The 16,108-nt window shown below is 38.6% G+C and overlaps 1 protein-coding gene across 22 annotated transcripts in view; it reads right to left on the bottom strand.

The window, feature by feature from the left end:
- The window catches only part of TENM3 (teneurin transmembrane protein 3), a 1,314,113-nt gene that overhangs the window by 420,101 nt on the left and 877,904 nt on the right, over window positions 1-16,108 (bottom strand). The window lies entirely within an intron of this gene.

The following is a 16,108-nucleotide window of genomic DNA, read 5'->3' as shown; positions in this document are numbered from 1 at the left end:
CGGGTGCCGAGTGACCTGATTACAGCTTAAACATCTGCTTTTAAAGCCATTTCTCCGTCACGTACAAAGGCGCTTCTGCTTATTTTTCTCCCTGACTCCTCAGCAACCTCTCGGCTTAAAGTAGTAGCTGTAACTTTTTACACACTGAGATGTTACCTACCTACCTATAGGATCGCTCTGTTTTTACGCCTTTATCCTTCCCTTTTAAACTCAAAGGCGTTTCACATAGGAGATGCGAAACACTCGGAGAAGTTAGACAGATGAGCAGCTTTGAACGTTTAGCTGGCTACCCGCTGCAGTACTTTGATTTTCCAAACTTTATCCACCACATCTCTGACTCTGTAATGAAAGATACACGACTGTGTTATCTTGAACGCTCCTAAGGAAAATCCCTATATTCCTCTGTCCTGAAATAACTGGAAATGCCTCCTAATCATGGAAACGCTACTGCAGATGTAACCAACGGACATTGCGAGGGGGCTGTCTGTGATCAGTCAGGCAGTTTTCTCTCATGCCCGTGTTTTACCCCTGTGTTTTTCTTTGCATTTGTACTTTGCTGGGCTCGACCCAAGAGACAAGGTTCCTGGGTATGAAAACTGATTCCGCAGTGCTGAGGTCAGCATGTGGGAATTACAGCAGGTACCACACACACAGAGCCAACATCACACAGCACCGTGCAGCAAGTGCAATAGAAAACCACAAATGTTTCAAGCCCTTTTAAGTGTACAGTAAATGTGTAATTCATAATACTGGGCATACAAAAAGAAAGAAAGAAGATATTTTATAATGGCAATGACGTGTCTTCATCCCCAGAAAAGTTGTAATAAAAGGAACTACTTTTAAATACAAGTTTGCAAAAGTATTTTAAAGATACAACAACTAAACCAATGGAATTGAAATGAATACTCCGTACTGACTTTGTGGGTGGTTCTGAAGTGGTGGCATTTCATTTGAGAAAGTAGGAGCCATAGAGACCTCTCTAGAGACAGTTCTGTGCAGGTAAGTGCACAGACAATACAAGAAGAAATGGAATCTTCATGACCTTATCTTTCAAATAAAATATCCTACAAAGGGTTTAGTCCTTATAAGAAAGCACTCGAAGTGTGAAAATGTGAATTGCACAAAATTCACTGTTACAAAACGCATATAGCTAGGGACACAGGAATAATCTTAACCCTGAACTTACGCCAAATGCTGTAATTGTTGTTGCATATAGCATCTCTGCTAAACTAAAAGCAAATCTTGTAGACTCAGGGTTCTAGTTACATTTTTTTTTCTTTTGGCTTACAGTCCTCCAACACAATATTTAAAGTTATGTTTTGCAAATTCAAATTTAAAGCCCTATATGTTTGCACTACTGCTTCATCCATTTGCAATACCTTTACTAAATCCATTCATCTAGTATTAACTTCAACTTTTTACTGCCCTCAAATACACTGAGTTAAGATGCTGCTTTATTATAAGTAGAACAGTAACATGCCTTCCTTGTGCAAAGCCCACTGGATAGACAACAAATGTCAACTACTTATTGACAAACATTTGAAGTTCAGAGTAAGTTATTTTGGTGCTCTTAACTTGGACATCACTGAAGCAGCACTACCCGGCTTACCAAACTTTAATTAAATTTCAGTCTTCAGAGTTTAAGTTGATTTGAAAAGTGTGCAGGCACATTTGAGTTAGAGCTTTATAGGAAACTATCTTCCTAATGTCAACTATTAAATGTGACTAAACTCTCTAAAATCACACTGTAGCCATTCCTTACTCTCTTGGATTTCCAGTAAGCTCACTATTTTAGTAGAGAAAGAACAAAAGGGTATGCATTCCTTATCGACTTAGAGATACTTTTTTTTTTTTTCTTTTCAGATGAGACTATCTGTAAATCTTTTTGGACAGTAGGTGTTACTGAGAGAAAAGAGCAGGACGTCCTCTGATGTGAGACATGCCGGCTCCTGCACTAATCTACCAGTGACTCCAAAGGACAACACACATTCAAGACATTGTCACGTTCTTTGCAAACTTCTTAAATTGTTCTTAACGTGTCCTTCCGTACTTGAACGGTAACTCGGTCTCTGCCAGACTTAGCGGCACTTTCTGGTTCCAGGAATCCACGCTCTTCAGGATACTCGCACGTCTGAAAAAAACGGATCTCAAAATCTCTGCATTGTCAGCGGTCCTGGATCTACAGCTCATGAAGGAAGAAATTGTTTCTAACCATCCATTTTCCTTCGGGGTAAGAGTCAAGATGCGCTTTAATGCAGCTAGGTAGGGATTGCCTCTACGTAATGTAAACAACTAGCAGCATTGCCCTGCGTCAGGACACTTCATAATCACAACCCTAATTAAAAAAAAAAAAAAAACAACCCCCAAAACAAACAAACAAAAAAAAAACCAACCCCAAAAACCTCCTTTCGACTCAGTCTAGGTGGTTGGTCATAACGTGGCAACAACTATTCCCATTAGTTGTCCGCGCGGTCAGCTCCGCGGCTCCTGCTCCTCTGCAAGCCCCGCGAAGGGACCGAGTTCGCAGCCGCTCGAGCGGCCGCTTTCGAGCTGTCGGCGGAGCCACCTCGCTTCTCTCCCCGGCTGCCCGGGCGGGACGGCGGAGCCCGCGCAGCCCCCGCGCTGCGCCGAGCGCGGACCGCGGCGGGGCCGGGTCAGAAGGTGACGAGCCGGCCGTGACCACGCTCTTCCCTAAGCCCCGCAGAGAACCGCACCGCTCCTCTGTGGGAACGGGGAAACTTTGGGAAGAAGGGGCCGCCCGCGCCGCTCCGGCGGCAGCGGGGAGCCCCAGTGCGCGGGGGCGCAGAGTGACGGAGTGGAGCGGCTGCGGACACGCGGAGCTGCGCTGGGCTCGCTCTCTCCGCGGGAAGGGCTGCGCTGTCTCCCCCGTCTCACCGCCAGCAGCGGGATCGAGAGGCACTTTTTCCCCGAGTACCGAGTTGTGGTAAAATTGTAAAACAAATATTCTAATCTGATCACTGACAAAGCCATAAAATTAAATAGCTGTCTGCAGAGGGAAATATGTCTTAATTACCTTAATTAAAGCAAGATAGGGCCTTACACACGTTCATTTTGAAGTCACTAAATGTACTGATTATCATACAAATCAACCTTTAAATGGGGGTCATGCTTTTCCACTACATTAGTTTGTGTTCCACTGCATAAAACAAAGCTATATGGGAAGCTGACCTCTGGTGAAAATGATGCACTTCAGCTGCACAAAACTGCTGACCCTCTTCATTGGGTCCCTAGGAAAGAACCTGAAGGAGTTTGCATACGATTTGGAATACAAAAATGCCTTTCATATTGTGTTAACACCGCATTAGGAACTATTGCCTGAGCTAAACTTACGGCCTTAAATCCAGGCACATAATCATTTTAATCACCTTGTACTCATAAGTAGGAGCCATCACAAAGCGCTGCTACCACCATCATTGTGTGAGTTAGTACCCAAGGCCATGAAAAAGATAAGATTTGTGTTTGCTGGTATAACACTTTCCCAGCAACTGTAGCTGGGGATAACTATCTGTATTTTCCTTTAACAGGAGGAATTCAGAATATTTATAGCAATTCAGAAGTCAATATACAGATCTTATATATACATACAGAAGTTTATATAATTAAGTCACATTTATTCAGAATTTATGATTTTTACAAGAAGAAAGAGGCCTTGTTTTAACTAAGCTTCATAGTCATAATTAACATTTTTGTTTTCTTTTATAGCTTTCTAGCTGAAAGACATATTTTTAAAAATAATAAGAAATTCCACCAGAAAATTGTTCAAATTTAGGAAGAAAAGATGATTTAAAGAAAAGATAAGCACACTGCATGAGAAAAAAAGCAACCAAAAGTGTTTTTCTGTAGTCTGGTTCTTTCCTTTTTTTTCTTCTCCTGTGCCATGTACTCCTCCTAGCAGAAGACATCACTGACAAATGCGGTCTGGGAAAAATACCTCTCTAACCAAAAGCTCTAATAGCAATCTGCTATTTTATTGTGATAATTTGGATGTTAACTGCTCTGATGTGCCTAAACAGAGATTTTATTAAAATACTACTAGTTTAAACAAAATCTTAGGCTGTTAGTAGTAAAATATGTTGTATTCAAGATGACTGCTTTCATTCCTAGAAGACAAGAGTTCAGGCAGTGGAGTGGTAACAATCTGTGTTTGTTCCTGTCTGCTCAGGAGAACTGTTTCTAATTGATCTGGCATGGAATTTAGTTGGAAATGTGTATGTTGCAACCTAAGCACAGTCCCTGTATGCTTTGTAAAGTGATCACCATATGGGCCTTATTTGAAACATTTGAAGGTTTTAGCTATTAACCTTGTTTAAATTGTGCTGTAAGTTCAACTCTCTGAGCTGAAAATTATATGTAACTGCATGTATGTATATCTTTCTATATTTAAATCTATAGGTGCCCATATGAATACAGACATACATGCACACATATGCGTAAACACACATCTACATCTACAGCCACACATACACACTGAGCATTTTAGATATCATGAACATGTGTCCGTTATTTGCATATTATTACTAATTAATGAAGGTACTAGTTACATATTTAGAAAGTCTGTAGACTGGAAATATTGTTCTGAAAGAGATGTAGCTGATGTTACAGCATCATTTTCTGTAGATGCCATTTTAATATTTGAGAGTATTTTTGTATTCATTTTTTTCGTGAAAAAAATACGCTCAGATCTATTTCCACACATCAGAATATTTTTTAACCACCAATCTGATGTCACAGAGATTTAATTAAGAAAGCCCATATAAACTAACAGCAAAACTGTCTGAAGTTCCTTCACAGAAAACTCTTAGGAGACAATGGTTAACTATGATTCTTTCAATCATAGGGCAAATTATCAAATTTTAACCCTCAAAAATCTTACTAGAGATTTCTTCTTCTGAATGGGAAATAAATGGCTAGGCTTTGTTACAGGTAATAGTGCTAAGTTATGAATGCTGATGGCCTTCTTGTACAGCCTTAAATTACACTGAAAAAGATACAGTTTCTTTAATTAAAAAAGCTGCACTGAACTAATCCCTCTAGCTGAAAAAAGAAAAGTTTTAAGCAATCTCTTTCTGCTCTGGGAGAGAAAAGCAGACAATACCATAACAGATCAGAAACATAAGCTATAGTGTGCAGCCAGGAGCACAGCAGGGAACTGAATACTGCTCCGACTGTGTCATTTTTTAATCCCCCATCCCAGTTTTCCCCGTCTGACCTCATGCTGAGATGAAGTTATCACAGAAGACAGCTTTACTCTTACCAATGAATCCAACCCTGGATCTGTATTATCCTCAGCAGATCAAAACACCGCTTTCATCAAATAGCATTATCTGCATAAAAGGCATGCAATTGCCTGATAATTTCACCCAAACTATGCTATTCATTTAAAGGACAAGAAGAGAAATATAATTCATTCCTTTTTTCCCCCCGGAAAAGCTAACTTATACTTCACTCATGGGAACTTTTCTTTTTTTTAACAGGAGATCTCAAGAAGAGGTCCATTAAAAGTTTCCCTCTGGTTTACAATTAATTGTTAGAGTACCCCTGTGCTGTGTGAGTGACACAAGTGTAGTTATGCAGAAAACTGGCAGGGAGAATTCACAAAGCTTGCTGTAGCCATGGTACTGATTCCATTAGCCATGGTCCTGCTAACCCTAATAATCAAATCATATATGGCATAATTGTAGCAGCCTAAAAATAAATAGTAGCTGAAGGTGTTTACAGGACTTTCCTACAAATGGAAATTTGAAGTCTAATAATTTTGCCCTATCTCAGAAAGGCTGCACCACAAGGTCCTGAAATATCTTCACTAATGTATGTGTTGTTTATAAAAAACATGTACGTATATTAAAAACTCACGCTGGTGCCTTGTCTTCCAGAAAGGAAAGCACACAATATTCTGGCTCATTAGTTTTATTGATATACACAAACCATTAAAGTCATGATGAAGGTGGGCAGATCGCTTCAAGTGAGGGCTGTTACAACATCTATTGTACTTGGACTATTACACGTACTCTACTTGTTAAACTACGCTTGGTATTCTTCTGCTTGTAAAGGGCTCATGCATACCTCTTCCACAACACAAAACCCCTCAAAACTAAAAATAATGTCTTTTTTTTTAAATTTTGGGGTTTTTTTGCTAATACTTGTTCAAAAGAGTAAACATACTTTTGTGTTGAAGTCCTGTGTTTTCTAGGTTATTGGGAAGAGGTCTTCTTGTTTCCTGAATAGCAGTGTGGATGTTCAGCACCAGAAACAAGCACTGCTTTTATCTGGCAGAGGGAATTCTCCCTTTCTTTTTCTAATAGTACAAAGGCCTTGGTATGTCATGGGACTGCAAATGCTAAACTGAGTACTTGTTGTGGCCTAAATATTGCCTGCTCCATACAATGCCAGTTACTTTTCTTTAGGACCACTGGACAGGTACTGTCCTCTATTCACAGGATAATTTTTTTTCCCCAGCATGTCTTTGATACTTTTTAAAACAGAAGTTCTTTGAAGTGGCTCAGAGGTTTGGAATCACAGGGGCTGCCTCAGCAGAGCTGGATTATTGAGCCTTACACAGGCACATCACACATTTACCATGGGGCTACAACCTCTCTGTGTACACACAGACCCTATGGAACTTTATACTATTAAAAAAACCAGTCCAGTTCACAACTTTCTGGGTCTTTTCAGCTTAAAGATAGAGCTCTTTTTTTCCCCTTGATGTCACAGAAACTTTGGATGTTTCAGTGCTTAATTACAAAATTAAAAAATATAAACATATATATTCATTTTCCCTGCCAAGTGTTATCTTTTTAATGGAAACACTTTCCTAACATATAGAGGATTCTGATCAAGGAACTCTGTAGCTGAAAGCTTGTGTCCTTTTTCCAACCGTATCAGCTAATCACAGAAAATAAATGTGGTTTTCTTTTCTTACATAGTTACTTCACATATATTCTCAGAACATCTCATTTATGGCAATATAAATGGTGTATTATTATTAAGGATTAATTTATGCAAATACACTTGGATTTGGATCTGTGTTCATCAGCATTACATCCTATTTGAACCCTGTTTGTAGGGTTTATTATGTGTTTCCATGCCAATGGAATGTAACTTCTTATTGAAAGATTTTTTCTTTTAAAAATTATTTGTTGTTTCTGAAATGGGTTCTTCCCCTAGGCATTCAAACCAAGATTCTTGTGGGAAAGAAAAGAGCATGGGCTGAAAATGCTGATTTCCTGTATTGATATGGTATTATGCTACATGTGTTGGTATAACCACCTGTGGAGCCCCCCACAGGCTGTTAACAACTACGGGGTCTCCTTTCTGTTCATGAAAAGCAGGGCAAGCTGATGGAGGAACTTAGGAAGAGGAGAAGTACTAGTCAGAAAGCAAATTGTAAGCTCCCCTTCCCCCAGGTTTCATGGTTCCTTCTTACCTACAATTTTGTGGAGCAAGGGCACAGATAAGGGTAGGTCAGATGTAGAACCACAGTCCTGTCTAGGTACCAGGTATGAAGATGGAAGAGTATGGTAACTCCTAGTTTACTAGGTAGAGATCTTGTTTTAATCCTTCCCTCTGTTGCCAGACCAGTGATATTATGGCAGCTATAACCAGGAGTTCTGTTAATATGGGATGTTAATGGCATCACAGCCTATCAGCCTTACCTTTTAAAAAGTTACAAGAAATATAATGCAGAAAGCCAATCCTCTCAAGAGAGAGCTCCATTTAGGAAAACGAAGGAAGTGACACAGAAAAGCATTGATAAATATAGACAGAGCAATCAGAAACTTTACCACAGATGCTAATATTGATATCCTTGTACCAACTCTGCTAGACCAGAACTCAATTTTTTACATTCACGTGATTTCAGGATGTACAGATTATCCTTATTCTGGATTTCCAAATTTTTTTTGTTCAAGTATGTTTATTTTTATGGCTTGAGAGAAGTTCATGATACATTAAAAATACAGTTTTGTTTTGCTTGTTTGTTTTAAAAACTGAAATAAATGGAATTGAATATAGAGAATTCTTAAAGCACTAGAAACCAAATACGGAAACTCCAAAGGTCTTCAGTGATAATTACACACACACACAAACTGGCTACAATATAATTCTGACCTCAAACAGCAGTTCAGAACAGAACTGACTTCAGCCACTTAAAGTGACATAAACTTGGACTCTGTGATATTCATCTCATATTCAGAATGTGACTTCCATATGCACATGCAGAAACATCGCAGTTTGAGTGGGACTCTGCACTCTTTTACATATTTCACCTCAGCATTAGAGAACCACCAACAGTGGCTACAGTTTTGAGACTGATATAAATTTGGACTTTTGTAGTCCCTCTGTCATAGGTTAGCAAGCTGAGTCTCGGAAGTGATGTTCTGCTTACTGCTTCTCCAAGACGTGACAGAACCTATCAGCTGGCCAGTTTGAATATGGACAATTCTTTAAGCCACTTAAAGTTGTGACCGCCTCTGTGATCCACACTTAAGAATAGACAATCCCCCCCCCAAGCTCTCTCTCGTTTCCGGCGCTGGCACAGGTGGCTGCAGGCCCCATGTGGGGGCCAGTGGGGCCGGCCCCTGCTCGGGCCAGGCTGGGCCGCGGCTCCAGGATGACCCCCCCAGCAGGGCTTTGGGCAGCCAGAGCGGCTCGGAACCTCCCCCCCCCCCCCCCACTGCGGCCAAGATTTCAGCAAAGCGGCACCGATGTCCGGCAGAGGCCAGGTGACCAACAGCAATAAACCACACAGCTGCAAGGCCGAGGTGAGATTAACCCTTTTATTGCTGTGAAGAGCTGAAAACCTGAGGAAGAGAAAGAGGAGATGCTTAAAGCTGAAATTCTGTTGTGAAGCTATGATATATCAGAGTATCCTGTTGTAATTTCATGAAGATATGGGGGGTGGAGTGTTCAACTCATGAGCAAAAGCACCTGCGCTGAGATAGGCAGATGCTGATGCAGCTGTAATTTCATGAGAAGTTTGGACAGGGAGAGATGAACCAGATGAGGACTTTTGCTCCAAATGGGAAAGGAGAAAACCTCATTTCCTAGAGATGCTCCCAGAGATAGTCCTAAAGATGAAGGTGAGGAAGACCCTTTGCTCCCAGGGAAGGAGAAGGGCCTCTGTTTTTGTTTCTGAACGGCTCAACCTTAAAATTGTACCCCAAAAAACTTCAAGAGTGGACCCTCAAAAGCAGTTGCGGGAAAAGCTGCAAGTCGGGGGAAGGGACTCACATGCAGGCAGAGAGACTCCTCTTCCTAAATGGACTGAACAATATTTGGAAGTGGGCGGCTGTCTCGTTGTGATACTGTTTTCATAGCATGAGCAAGAAGAGACTTCTCTTTCTAAATGGACTGAACAAGGTTATTATGGCAGTGGTAAACAGACTGAACATCTTAAGGGTTGTCTTTTTACATTGTCAGTGGGAGAAGGGAAGAAGGTGGGGGGAGGAGGAAAGTTCTGAAGGTATGGTATAGGTTTTTTTCCCCTCTTTTAGGTCTGTTAATAAACTTCTTTATATTCTTTCAAGTTTGGTGCCTGCTTTGCATTTCTCCTAATTCTTATCTCACAGAAGATAAGCAGTAATGAGCATTTTGGGCCAAACCACTACACTAAATTGGTGTTTCCGCCCGGTTATGAACCAAACCCGCTACACCCTCCCATCATATGCTTTCGACCTTCTGTTTGTATTTTCTTTCAGTTATCTGTTAAACACCACCTATATTAGTTGAGGTGATGTTGAAACACCCACAATTTCTGGATGTATGAGTTCCTTCTGTTTCCTCTTTTTCCAGAATTTAAATATAGAAAAATGAAGTAGAATGGAGGATGACAACAGAAAACACACTGGCTTTCTCTATCTTCATATTTTCAGTTCTGAGCTCCTACCATAGTACTGCAATGTTTGTGCTGCTGATGTCATGGCAGTGTAATTGCACAGAGCACATCTGATTCTACATTACTTCTCCTGAATTATATTGGATCAAGATTATGTCCACAATAGTGCAGTCATCAAAGCTTTCACTAGAAGATGAAATGGCAGGATCTTTTAAAAGCCAAAATTGTCATCAGACCACTGAACACCTATGATGTGTTGAGGATACCATAGCAAGTCCCTGAATTCAGACAAAAGGGTTGAATCTTAGAAAACCTAAATCCCAGTTCAGCACTAAAGCCAATGCTAATGTTTGCCAACTCAGAGAGAAGCTGTACCACCATTCTGTGAACAGGACTTGCAAAAAGGCAAAATGGAAAAGGAAATAGTTGTAAGTAGCTTCATTTTACAACATAAATCTTCTTGGAAGCTTTCTAAAGCACACAGCTATAGTTCCTCTTTCCTAAATATTCAGTACTTGTAGAAAACTAGTGAAACCCTTTGGATATGCACATTATAAAAATACAGCTTTTCTGTTCTTACACCAGTCATAAAGAAATGGAAAATGATAAAGAAGCAGCAGAAGAAATCTACAGCTCACGTGCTGGCAAAACTAGAGCTCTGCATTTTAATTTTTCCATTATAAAATGAATAGCTCTCAAAATAATCTCAGAACCTGTAATAAAATAAACTTGTAGTGTCTGTCAGAATGAATTCTATCATAGAAATCTAAAAAAGATAGATAAAAACACCTATTGATTCAGTTTTATTTGGTTTATGGCTTTATCGAGTATTGCCGCAAAGGCTGTATTTGTACAGCCTGCCACTTTGGCCATTTTGGGTACTGTGGCAATAGCAATTGCTTCCTCTGGCAGCCTCTTCTCTACTACCAAACTTAAGCTACTCATCTTCATTTTAAGGATCCTCCAGCTGCCCTTTTCCATCCTGCCAGTGACTGCTTTCTCCCTGTCGAGAGCTCAACACCCATGTCAACCTGGCATGTGATACCAGTAGCTGTTGCCAGCTCCTAAAGTTTGAAATGCATCTCTCTGCTTTTTTTTTCCCCCCACGATTCCTCTCATACTTGGGAGAAATTATTCTTAGAGATTTCCCTTCCCAGGGTAAGTTCAAAAAGCTTGGACAGTATTTGCAATTGTGCTGACCAGTACTCCTTGTGCTGCTGTGCTGCCATTAGCTGCACTGCCTTGTTGCTTTTGTTTAATGATTAGATAGTAAAGTTCCCTGGAAGTAGGAAAAGTCTTTTTCCATTTGCGCTACGTCTAATGCAGCGTGTCTGAGAGCTCTCACAGTCTGAGTGCTCATCAAAGCCATGACAATACAAATAAGTAACAACATTGGCAATAATCAAATTCACACACCACTTCCTTTGGTAATTTGATAATAGGTTCCATGTCTCTGCTGATAATATTCCTCATTTTTCTGTTTTCTATATGTGTAAGGACTACTTTGGCTTCAGGAATTGGATCTGCATGTGTTAATCCTCATGTAGATTCCGAGCTATTTTGACACATATATTTAGTACACCCTAAAATAAGAAGCAATATGCAAAGAGCAATGAGATTGCTATATCCATCAAAAATCAACCAATGACATTAATAATCAAGGCTGCCCATGTAACTGTAATTCTGTATCCTGCTTTGATGATCAAATACTTAGCTTTTGTAGAGGCCAATCTTACTGAGAGGAAAGGTAGTTAATCACTATTTAGTTTTATCCCCTACAATCAATAGATTTTGCCTGATCTTCCTTACTACATGCCACAAGAGTTATGCACTGAATAAAAAGGAGTTGGCCTTTGATGAATTCTATGCAAACATCATAAGTTCTGTCACAGGCAGTTCTGTGCTAAGGTGGACATGATGTTTTAGGATTTTACATTGAAAAGAAACCGACAGGGGCCCAGATTTCAAACTCTAGAATTGTTTCAAGAGCATGGAAATATTGTGTGCCTAATTTGAAACCCACAAGTAGGCCTAAGACAGACAGTACTGTGCTGCACGGCATTGTCAATGTTTCTAAAAAATACCTAGCCCAGTAGAGCCGGCTGTGAACATTGGGCTTGAGATACTCACCCCTAAGCACATAAAACCCTTTAGCAGATGCAAACTGATTGCTGTGTTCATCAGGTGACATGTTATATTTCCTAACCAGGAAATCACCTTTTGCCTTACAATCCATCACAAACATAAAGTAATAGTTTTCAATTTAAGGAGAAAAGATTCTAAGGAAAACTCACTTGGTACAAACTGGTGGTTCATTTTTATAGGAGGCCCACTCTGTGCATGAGGCAATTGTTTAATTAAATCATGTAACACCACCACAGAAATAATATTTCACAGGCACCCACAGTTTGCTCTTACTTGTAGAATATAGTTTTGCAAATTTTAATATTAATTTATTTTATTCTTATAACTTCTGAGCAAAAAACCATAAAAATTAAAAACTTATTTGATGGATAAACATTAACTCTCACAGTAAGTACTAAGAAATTTTCGCCTTAAGTCAACAAATTTTATCAAATAATAAATTTCTATGATGGTAGACTACTGAAAGGAACTTCTCTATTCTCTTTCTATTCAGTTTCAGCTATCAGTTTCTTTTAAATGCTTAGCTTTGGAATATGTTACAATAAAATAAATATCAATTTTCAATTTGAAACGCCATTCTTAGGGGAAAAAAACCCAACAAAATCTGAAAGTAAAATGCTAAACAAAGTTTAATAATCAAATTGAAGGAAAACTTTTCATTTTTGACTTGGAAAAAAAAAAGTTTGCATTAGCAAACTGATTCATACTCTCCTTCCCTGGTCACTTTAAACCTCTCCATTATTCTGTTTCAGCTCTACTTGAAACAGTCCTCTTCTCTTTATTTTTTCTGTTTGGACATCAGACTAAATCAGTGATCACTCAGTCAGCTTCCCTGAGGACATTCACTAGGTCTCCCCAAGTACATCCCCTTCAGTTCACACATGTCAGACACAAATCCACCTTCCTTAAGCTCTGGACTTTTTTCCACAGCTTTGTCCACCTCAAATTCCTCCTACTGCTCTCTCATACTTGCAATACTTTCTCTTCAGTTTTACACTTTAATTGACCACAGGAGATGTGTGGGCATCGGCTCACTAAAATATGACTGTGCTGGGACCAGCAGACAGCCTACAGTTGAAAAAGAGAACTTTTTATTTTAAATTCCACTGCTCATCATCAAGCGTCCTTTCAGAAACTAGACAGAATGGCTGAGATGAATTTTTTTCTATTTTTAAATAAGAAATACTTAGCTCAGACAGTATCTTCAGAAACCTCACCTTCCAAAGAAGACATTTCCTTCCCAGCAGGCGACATTATCCGGTCCTCAGCTCCACTGAACCTCTTCACTGCTGCTGGTTGTCAGCTGATCAGGTTTGCATAAAAGAAATTTCTACAGTGTACCAGTATCAGTGAAGTGATTTAACATAACCTTGGCTCTTTGAGTAGCTCTTGTGGTATCATTCTAAACCATCTAATTCAAAAGAACCAGAAAATGAGCAAAAGATTTTTCTAGGACCATTTTAGCCTTCACTTAACTACAAAGAAGGGACTTAAAATCTTTCTCTTCTGCACTAGCTCTGAATGTTGCAAAATGGGAGAAGGCAGCCTAGCAGAAAGTAGGTTTAATTTTTAAATTTAGTTGTTAAGGAAAGGAAAACAAATGTTTCAGGAAAGCAGTCAAATATTTGAAACATTGTATTCAAAATTAGTTGGTTTTAAACCTTTTAAGGCAATTTTCTCATTCAGCTGTCCCAAACATTTAGTACTGAGCTGGTACGTTTGAGATTGCTTAGTTTGGTGTATCTTACACTTTTTCTAGATGTTTTGCAACTTTGCTCACCAAATGATAACATAAGTTACTCTTTTGAATATTTTATGTATAATCTCTCACTACTTTGACACAAACTTTCAGTAGAATATATTGTATATCAGATACAATATTCCTAGATATGTTTCTACAAGTGGTGGAAAATAAAAGATAGAATCATATATATTCTGTATCACTGTGAAAGTGTCTAGAGGAAGAACTGAATGAACAAGAGGAAAGGTATCAGCAGTGCTTACAGTGCTAAAAACAATGTATCTAACCCCATGTTCAAAATGCTAGTGTTCAAAATGCTGTATCCTTCTATCTGCCAGTGCTTTTTATTCTTCTGATCCTCCTTCCTTGTTTTGTTTGGTCAGATTGTTGCTTTTCCCTGTGCTTGCCAAGGAAGAGAAATGGGAGTTTCATTATGGGGCTTTATTTGATTAGCTGTGATGACTTGTGAGTCTGAGCACAGTAACTGATGAAATTAGAGGAAGCATTCCTTGTCATAACCAACACGCTGGCTAATTTTCACACTATACTGAATGCTGCTTAAATTTGGCCTCCCCCCACTTATGTCTGAATTTCCACATTATACGTGGTATAGCTTATAGTAAAACAAATAGATACCATGATAACAAGGAAGAATCTGAATATTTAATACTTGTTACATTAAAAACCCCAAAAAACAAAAACCCAAACCAAACTCTTCCTAAACCAGAAAAAATAAATGTAGAATAAATAAATGAATGAACCAATTCAGCATAAGAGAAGACTAATACAAGTTAGCTGAGAATTTCAAAGGCTTAGGTTAGAATGAAATAGCATGGCTTTACTAATCTCACTTTGTACCAGTTACTAGTTACTTCGCTTTGTACTAGCAGCAGCTTTAAAAAATATTTAATAAAAATCTATCCAAAAGTTATGCTGTGGAAAGAAACAGTTTTTAAATTTACCTTGCCATGGCTCTATTAACTATTTTTCCTACTTCAAATCATTTTTCCTAAATTTATAGGAAGGAATTAGTCACCTTTCTTTGTTGGTGTTGTATAGAAATGTCAGTTAGAGCTGGATGGCTTTCCATCAATGCATTAATAACTCATGTTTGTGTATTTTTACAGTATATATTACCATTTTATAATGAAATGTTAAATATTTTACTGGTATTTGTATTTTACTGTGATTTGTATGGAGTACTAAGCACTTGCAGTGTTTCTATTCACTAGAATATTTTATTAAAATGAATTTTTAAAATTACCCATTGCTTAAAACAGTATTGCTATTTTGTATACTTATTGTCTTCCTTTCATTACTAGTGACCAACATTTAGTCTGTTATAGTGTAGGACTCTAATCCACCTTTTATTTTGTAAATTAAGGACAGGTTCCAGACCTCTCTTTGCTGGAAAGCATCTCCATTCTGCCTGTATCATCAATTGGTGAATTTCTCCCTTACAGAATAACCACTTGGATGGCAACTTCTCAACAATAATTTTATTGCATTCTTTTCTCCAGTGCACTCTGCTACATCTATTCTTACGTGGATGTCTTAAATTCTACCTACTGCCCAGTATTACAACTAAAAAAGACCAAAAAATGATACACACAAGAAAGTCTTACTGAATCACTTCTCTTGACATGTGTGAATTTTTAAAGTCTGAAATTAGCTGCTAACTGAAATGATACTGTTGCGCTTCACACTACACAGAACATAGGATGCTTGCTTCCATGCTCATAGCTAAAATATGGAGTGTGCCTCCTTGGCTCCTCTTACTGCCAACATACAGCTACAATCACCCATCAGGCAAGCTTTCAGCACTTTGAAGCTTAAAAGGCTAGAAGCCATGCAAACATATATTGCAAATGCCACACTTTGGTATTAACAAAACTCAAGATCTACATAGAATTTTCCCCCTCTAATTATTCAATGTACTTGTTATTATATATGATTTTTGTTTATTGTTTGAATTTCTCCCAACCTGGGTAATAAAAATTAATAAAGTGTTGCCCTTGCATATTCTTTGTGGCAAACATTAGGATTTCATCAGTAAAATATGTGATTAAGAACAAGAGTTTTTAGTGGCCCAAAAATTTGTTAATTTTTCCTTACACTTGCCTTTGTGTGAAATACTCTTCTAATAATACTATCAACATTTGGCCTAACATAGATTTATTTTTTTAAACCCTGCATAAATCAATCTTAACATTAAAAATGATCAAACTTACGATAAGATTTTCATTAGACAATATGTGCTTATATTTTGTACAAATGTGCCATTTCTTCTCACTGTCAGCATCCTCTGCCCATACTGGAATTTCCCACAGAGAAGGCCAATTAATGTCCACTGTCGTTTCAGTTACTGT

Source organism: Corvus kubaryi, unplaced genomic scaffold (assembly GCF_017639235.1).
Source record: "Corvus kubaryi isolate FWS band 111438036 unplaced genomic scaffold, C.kubaryi_AGA036_p1.0 split3-131, whole genome shotgun sequence".
Lineage (NCBI taxonomy): Eukaryota > Metazoa > Chordata > Aves > Passeriformes > Corvidae > Corvus > Corvus kubaryi.
Note: the sequence above shows the minus strand (reverse complement) of the source record. Positions and strands in the feature narration are given on the sequence as shown.